Source organism: Triticum dicoccoides, chromosome 5B (genome assembly GCF_002162155.2).
Source record: "Triticum dicoccoides isolate Atlit2015 ecotype Zavitan chromosome 5B, WEW_v2.0, whole genome shotgun sequence".
Classification (NCBI taxonomy): domain Eukaryota; kingdom Viridiplantae; phylum Streptophyta; class Magnoliopsida; order Poales; family Poaceae; genus Triticum; species Triticum dicoccoides.
In genome coordinates this window covers 502,567,499-502,576,618 of record NC_041389.1, presented here as the reverse complement: position 1 = coordinate 502,576,618, position 9,120 = coordinate 502,567,499, and positions in this window count along the sequence as shown.

Genomic DNA, 9,120 nt, shown 5'->3' with positions numbered 1-9,120 from the left:
CCCGTGCCTCTCACGAAAGCACAACCGTGCCTCTGGAGGAAGCAAAACCGTGCCTCTCGCGAAAGAAAAAAAATAGAAAACACGTTTTTCCTTTCCGAAAGAGGCACGCCCATGCCTCTCGCGAAAGCACAACCGTGCCTCTGGCGGAAGCAAAACCGTGCCTCTCGCGAAAAAAAAACGCGTTTTTTCCCTTTCCGAAAGAGACACGCCCGTGCCTCTCGTGAAAGCACAACCGTGCCTCTCGCTTAAATAAAATCGTGACTCTCGCAAAAAAAATGCATTTTTTTGCGCAAAAAAATTATTTTTTTCAAAATTATTTTTTTGGTCGAAAAGCTAGGGAGGACCGGTAGAAAACCAAAACGTCAAAAAAACTGAAAAAAAAAACTTTTAAAAAGCCGAAAACGCGTGCGTAAAAATAAAAAAAAAAACAAAATCCGGAAGGAGTACCCAGAGCACGACAGGTGGCAAATGACTGTGAGCATGTCAAGTGACGCTGATGGTTGCGAGGCTCCCGAAGGAGCGCTCGTTAATTAGTTGCTCCCTCTATGCACGGTGTGACGTAACATTGTTTCGGTTTTCCTTCATCGAGCCCAAGGTGTATATACTTCTACATTAGACCAGGCCCAAGTAGCGGCAACGTAGCTGGAGCGTCTAATGCATCGGCATAAGGCACGAATCAATCAGGATCCTGTTCGCAGAAAAAAAGGAATCAATCAGGATCCGGCCGGCAGCTTGGAGCCACAAACCTAGAACGCATCGTCTTTTTCACCTTGCGCCCTAATCGCGGCAGATATACCCGCAGCTTTGCTCGAGGATGAGGTCCAGATTGCAGGGAATATGGCTGCGCGCGGGGGTGTGGCGTCTGCACACCGGCGTTGGGCGTGTCACCTGTGGATGTGGGCGGTTGCCGGCCGGCCGAAGTGTGTTCTGTAAGTATCCTTAACCATTATGTTTCTGAAGTTTGATACTTTGTTCTTGTGGTCTAGATCACAAAGAGATCAAGGATGAAGAGTGGTGTTCTGGATACTGATTTTGGCGAGTAATTTTCAGATGAACTATGCAATCACGCACTAAATTAGGCAATTAACTCCCGATTTATTAATTTTTAGATGAACTATCAAAATAGTTCTGATTTGATTTTTGAAGATATGAAAGAATATTTTTCATATCATTTATATAGATTTGCTCATGATTCAATTTAGCTCATGATTCTATTTATATAGATTTGCAGCGACGCAAATCCCAAATTGTTTACGAAACTGATTTTTTTTATGATTATGATGATTATATTAAGGGGCCCCAAGTTTTTGTTCCGCACTGGGCCCCCAAAATCTGAGGACCGGCCCTGCACGGATATAGAGTCGACTAAGACTTAGCAGAACTGTTTTCACATCTCATTTTTTTGCAAAAATGATCCAGATCTATTATCAAAACTCAACGAAAGTACAAAGTATCTCGAACATAATAAAAATTACAGCAAGATTCCAAGACCCCCACACAACCATTACTGCCGGCAGAACGAGCCGCCAACGCGCTGCTATCTTCATGTTAGCCGGAAAGTCATCGCGCACGTGCTCCTAAGGGCCAGCGCCCTGGAACCGTAGTCGTCGCCGTTGAACCTTTGGATAGATGTGAAATAGCAATCCCGATAAGGTATTGCTAGATTCCAATCGACTGAGACTTAACGAAGTTTCTGTCGAACATATAAATGTTAGTATTGATCTCTCAGCCAATGGGCCCAAAGGCCCATTGGACCCTTGACTTGCTCCCTGATCGGGGGAGCCCAACCTAACTGGGTTGTGGGCCCCTGCCGCGTCCCCTATAAGAGGGAGGTGGGGGCCACTAGGGCACCTACGCCAAAACAGAACCGTCGCCCACCTCCCTAACCTCACCGATCGAGGAAAGCCGGAGAGCGATGGGAAGCTCCACAACGCCCTGCCGCACTTCACCGTCGACCCCTACACCAACCGTCGCCGCCCGTGCGCAGACCTTCATCGACGAACCAGCGATGGCCGGAACGCTAAGGTATACACACAAATAGATCATAGACAGACTACAGCTAGTTCGATCTACTCCAAAACCCTAGCCTAGTCGATCACATGGCTCCAACAATGGTATCAGATGCTATCTAGGATTATTGTTTTGGGTAGAAATAGATCAGATCCGCCCATCCCCTTACCATGTTTCGGATCGGATGCCAAAGTTTCCACAGACCCCGTGGGGGCAAAGGGTACCGTGGCCAAACCGTTCGGAGGCAGTGCGCTCACCGCAAGGGGAACGCGCGACCGGCAAAGGGGTCGGCAATGGCACGGCCATTCCATCGTCGTCCATCGGGCGCGAGTGGAGCAGAGGAGGTGCATCACATCTCGCGTCTCTCTTTGTGACGGAAAATGTGGATTGAGAAGAGGAATGGAAAGGAGGGGGAAGGGAAGGGAGGCGCGGCGCGGTGGCTCCTCGCCGCCATCGCCTGCGGCAGAGCCGGGCGGCCGGGGTGCAGCCCCTTGCTTCAGCCGCGAGAGGAGAGAGAGACAGAAGAGAGTTTGGGGGAGCTAGGTTTCGGGTTGGGACTCCGTCCCGATTTTGTTCTAGCGAGAACAGCGGAGGACCGTTTGTAAGGGCATATTTATCCCTTAGTAGTTTTGGTGATTGATGACAATGCTTTTGCAGACTAATCGTGTGCCTTGAGCTTTTTAGATATATCATGACTGAACACAAGACGATTTGATGCCCCTTGAAGATTATTGAAGATGGTGTTTCTCTACGTTTCTTTTCGGTGGATTTGAGTCGTAGGAAAGCTGTAGTATTAAGAGGGGGTCCGCGCTGGAAAGGTTTGGGTGGAATCTTACGTACACTCGTTCATGTTGCACCACCTTTCCTTTGGCTCTTTGGAGTTTCCTCCGTCTCACCGTGTCTCTGCAGAATGGAGGACTCCTAGTATTGTTGTTCATAGGCTGGCGGTAGTACTACTCCTCAGAGCGGTACTACCGCAGGCACTAGCAGTAGTACCGGGCTCCGGCAGGGTAGTACCATGGGCGCCCACGGTAGTACCACTCCATCTGAGCGGTAGCACCGTGTGCTCTGGCCTGGCGTTGCTGCGCAAGTGGTAGTGGGGGCGGATGTCATTTTTTACATCCGCGCCCTCCGTGGTAGTACCGTGCTCTGGCGCGGTAGTACCGTGCAGCCTGGCCAGGCAGATCGGCATGAGCGGAAGTAGGGGCGGATGTAATTTTTTACATCCGCACCCTACACGGTAGTACCACACCTGGTTTGTGGTAGTACCTATCTATAATTTTTGATTGTTCCATGCTATTATATTACCTGTTTTGGATGTTTATGGGCTTTACTCTACACTTTAATATCATTTTTGGGACTAACCTACTAACCGGAGGCCCAACCCATATTGTTGTTTTCTTGCCTATTTCAGTGTTTGGAAGAAAAGGAATATCAAACGGAGTCCAAATGGAATGAAACCTTCGGGAAAGTTATTTTTGGAACGGAAGCAATCCAGGGGACTTGGAGTGCATGTAAGGGAAGCAACGAGGAAGCCATGAGATAGGGGGGCGCGCCCACCCCCCCTGGGCATGCCCTCCACCCTCGTGGCTCCCCTGACCGACTTCTTTCGCCTATATATCTCCATATACCCTAAAAACATCGAGAACAACAATAGATCGGGAGTTCCACCGCCGCAAGCCTCTGTAGCCACCAAAACCCAATCGGGACCCTGTTCCGGCACCCTGTCGGAGGGGGGATACCTCACCGTTGACCATCTTCATTATCCTGGCGATCTCCATGACGAGGAGGGAGTAGTTCACCCTCAGGGCTGAGGGTATGTACCAGTAGCTATGTGTTTGATCTCTCTCTCTCGTGTTCTTGAGGTGATACGATCTTGATGTATCGCGAGCTTTGCTATTATAGTTGGATCTTATGATGTTTCTCCCCCTCTACTCTCTTGTAATAGATTGAGTTTTCCCTTTGAAGTTATCTTATCGGATTGAGTCTTTAATGATTTGAGAACATTTGATGTATGTCTTGCCGTGCTTATCTGTGGTGACAATGGGATATTCACGTGATCTACTTGATGTATGTTTTGGTGATCAACTTGCGGGTTCCGTGACCTTGGGAATCTATGCATAGGGGTTGGCACACGTTTTCGCCTTGACTCTCCGGTAGAAACTTTGGGGCACTCTTTGAAGTACTTTATGTTGGTTGAATAGATGAATCTGAGATTGTGTGATGCATATCTCATAATCATGCCCACGGATACTTGAGGTGACATTGGAGTATCTAGGTGACATTAGCTTTTGGTTGATTTGTGTCTTAAGGTGTTATTTTAGTATGAACTCTATGATAGATTGAACGGAAAGAATAGCTTCGTGTTATTTTACTACGGACTCTTGAATAGATCGTTTAGAAATGATAACTTTGAGGTGGTTTCATACCCTACCATAATCTCTTTGTTTGTTCTCCTCTATTAGTGGCTTTGGAGTGACTCTTTGTTGCATGCTGAGGGATAGTTATATGATCCAGTTATGTTATTATTCTTGAGAGAACTTGCACTAGTGAAAGTATGAAACTTAGGCCTTGTTTCCTACCAGCAATACCATTTACGCTCACTTTTATCGCTTGATACCTTGCTGTTTTTATAATTTCAGATTACAAATACTTTTATTTACCATCCATATTGCACTTGTATCACCATCTCTTCGCTGAACTAGTGCACCTATACAATTTACCATTATATTGGGTGTGTTGGGGACAAAAGATACTCTTTGTTGTTTGGTTGCAGGGTTATTTGAGAGAGACCATCTTCATCCTACGCCTCCCACGGATTGATAAACCTTAGGTCATCCACTTGAGGGAAATTTGCTACTGTCCTACAAACCTCTGCACTTGGAGGCCCAACAACATCTACAAGAAGAAGGTCGTGTAGTAGACATCAAGTTCTTTTCTAGCGCCGTTGCCGGGGAGGTGAGTGCTTGAAGGTATATCTTTAGATCTTGCAATCAAATATTTTTGTTTCTTGTTTTATCACTAGTTTAGTATATAAAAGAAAACTACCAAAAATGGAATTGAGTTTGTCTCATATGCTTCATCTTTTTAATATCTTTCGTGAGAATGATGGGAAGGAAAATTGTGCTCAAGTGCTAGAAGAAGAAATCTATAAAATGTTTGGCACTAAATCTTTGTATGATGAGCATGATTGCAACTTTGTTAGTATGAATTCTTTGAATACACATGATGCTAATGATATGCAAAGCCACAAGCTTAGGGATGCTATGTTTGATGAAGATGATATGTTTAGTCCCCCAAGTTTTGATGAGAATATTTATTATGATGAAAGCATGCCTCCTATTTATGATGATTATATTGATGAAAGTGGGTTTGGAAGAGTGTCAACTTTAGGAAGTAATGATACCACTATTTTGGAGGATGTTGAATATTATTTTCATAATTATGGAAGTGGATTTGGAGAGGTCATGTCCTTATTTAGTGATGAATCCACTATTTCGGAAGAGGTTCCAATTGATTATGAGAACAAAGTTGATATCTATGATGATTATTGTGATGACTTGTATGGTATTAAGAATAATGATAACCATGAAACTTGTCATCATGATTTTAGTTTTCAATTGGATTATGCCTCACATGATAATTATTTTGTTGAGTTTGCTCCCACTACTATTCATGAGAAGAAATTTGCTTATGTGGAGAGTAATAAAATTTCTATGCTTGTAGATCATGAAAAGAATGCTTTATGTGTTAGTTATATTGTTGAATTCTTTCATGATGCTACTGAAAATTATTATGAGGGAGGAACACATGCTTGTAGGAATTGCAATAATATCAAGTTTCCTCTCTATGTTCTTAAACTTTTAAAGTTATGCTTGTTTTGCCTTCCTATGCTAGTTGATTATTGTTCCCATATGTTGTTTGCTCACAAAATCCCTATGCATAGGAAGTGGGCTAGACTTAAATGTGCTAGTCATATTCTTCATGATGCTCTCTTTATGTTTCAATTCTTATCTTTTATGTGAGCATCATTGAAATCATCATGCCTAGCTAGGGGCATTAAACGATAGCGCTTGTTGGGAGGCAACCCAACTTTATTTTTGTTCCTTGCTTTTTGTTACTGTTTAGTAATAAATAACTCATATAGCCTCTTGCTAGATGTGGTTTCATGTTTTAGTTAGTGTTTGTGCCAAGTAGAACCTTTGGGAAGACTTGGGTGAAGTCTATGTGATCTTGCTGTAAAAAGCAGAAAGTTTGCGCTCACAAGATTAGCTGTCATTTTTTACTGGATAGTGATTTTAGGTTGATTATTTTTGCAGATGATTAATAGACAAATTCCTCAGATCCACCAATTTATTTCAGAATTTTTGGAGTTACAGAAGTATTCGAATGATACATATTACTACAGACTATTCTGTTTTTGACAGATTCTGTTTTCTATGTGTTGTTTGCTTATTTTGATGAATCTATGAGTAGTATCGGAGGGTATGAACTATAGAGAAGTTGGAATACAGTAGATATTACACCAATATGAATTTAGAATGAGTTTACAACAGTACCTAAGTGGTGATTTATTTTCTTATATTAATGGAGCTTACGAATTTTGTTTTGAGTTATGTGTTGTGAAGTTTTCAAGTTTTGGGTAAAGATTCGATGGACTATGGAATAAGGAGTGGTAAGAGCCTAAGCTTGGGGATGAGCAAGGCACCCCAAGGTAATATCCAAGGACAATCAAGAGCCTAAGCATGGGGATGCCCCGGAAGGCATCCCCTCTTTCGTTTTCGTTCATCGGTAACTTTACTTGGAGCTATATTTTTATTCACCACATGATATGTGTTTTGCTTGGAGCATCGTGTATGATATTAGTCTTTACTTTTTAGTTTACCAAAATCATCCTTGATGTACACACCTATTGGGAGATAAATACTTGATTTGAAATTTATTAGAATACTCTATGTGCTTCACTTATATCTTTTAGAGCACGGCGGTGGCTTAATTTTGTAGAAATTGTTGATCTCTCATGCTTCAATTATATTATTTTGAGAGTCTCCTAGAACAGCATGGTATTTGCTATGGTTGTAAAATTGGTCCTAGAATGATGGGCATCCAAGTTGGGTATAATAAAAACTATCATAGAAAGTGAATTGGATGCTATGATCAATTTGATACTTGATAATTATTTTGAGATATAGAGGTGGTGATATTAAAGTCATGCTAGTTGGGTAATTGTGAATTTAAAGAATACTTGTGTTGAAGTTTGTGATTCCCGTAGCATGCACGTATGGTGAACCGCTTTGTGATGAAGTTGGAGCACAATTTTATTTATTGATTGTCTTCCTTATGAGTGGCGGTCGGGGACGAGCGATGGTCTTTTCCTACCAATCTATCCCCCTAGGAGCATGCGCATAGTACTTTGTTTTCAATGGCTTGTAGATTTTTGCAATAAGTATATGAGTTCTTTATGACTAATGTTGAGTCCATGGATTATACGCACTCTCACCCTTCCACCATTGCTAGCCTCTCTTGTGCCATGCAACTTTCGCCGGTACCATACACCCACCATATACCTTCCTCAAAACAGCCACCATACCTCCTATTATGGCATTTACATATCCATTCCGAGATATATTGCCATGCAACTTTCCACCGTTCCATTCATTATGACACGCATCATCATTGTCATATTGCTCTTTGCATGATCATGTAGTTGACATCGTATTTGTGGCAAAGCCACCTCATAATTTTTCATACATGTCACTCTTGATTCATTGCATATCCCGGTACACCGCCGGAGGCATCCATATAGAGTCATATCTTGTTCTAAGTATCGAGTTGTAATTTTGAGTTGTAAATAAAATAAAAGTGTGATGATTTTCATTATTAGAGCATTGTGCCAGTGAGGAAAGGATGATGGATACTATGATTCCCGCACAAGTCGGGATGAGACTTCAGACTTTATAAAAATAGAAGAGGCCAAAGAAGCCCAATAAAAAAGAGGCCAAAGAAGCCCACCAATAAAAAAATGAGAGAAAAAGAGAGAAGGGACAATGCTACTATCCTTTTTACCACACTTGTGCTTCAAAGTAGCACCATGATCTTCATGATAGAGAGTCTCCTATGTTGTCACTTTCATATACTAGTGGGAATTTTTCATTATAGAACTTGGCTTGTATATTCCAATGATGGGCTTCCTCAAAATGCCCTAGGTCTTCGTGAGCAAGCAAGTTGGATGCACACCCACTTAGTTTCTTTTGTTGAGCTTTCATACATATATAGCTCTAGTGCATCCATTGCATGGCAATCCCTACTCACTCACATTGATATCTATTAATGGGCATCTCCATAGCCCATTGATACGCCTAGTTGATGTGAGACTATCTTCTCCTTTTTGTCTTCTCCACAACCACCATTCTATTCCACATATAGTGTTATGTCCATGGCTCATGCTCATGTATTGCGTGAAAATTGAAAAAGTTTGAGATTAATAAAGTATGAAACAATTGCTTGGCTTGTCATCGGGGTTGTGCATGATTAAATACTTTGTGTGATGAAGATAGAGCAACAGCCAAACTATATGATTTTGTAGGGATAACTTTCTTTAGCCATGTTATTTTGAGAAGACATGGTTGCTTTATTAGTATGCTTGAAGTATTACTATTTCTTATGTCAATATGAACTTTTATTTTGAATCATTTGGATCTGAACATTCATGCCACAATAAAGTAAATTACATTGAGAAATATGCTAGGTAGCATTCCACATCAAAAATTCTATTTTTATCATTTACCTACTCGAGGACGAGCAGGAATTAAGCTTGGGGATGCTTGATACGTCTCCAGCGTATCTATAATTTTTGATTGCTCCATGCTATTATATTACCTGTTTTGGATGTTTATGGGCTTTACTCTACACTTTTATATTATTTTTGAGACTAACCTACTAACCGGAGGCCCAGCCCATATTGTTGTTTTCTTGCCTATTTCAGTGTTTCGAAGAAAAGGAATATCAAACGGAGTCCAAACGGAATGAAACCTTCGGGAAAGTTATTTTTTGGAACGGAAGCAAACCAGGGAACTTGGAGTGCACGTAAGGGAAGCAACGAGGAAGCCA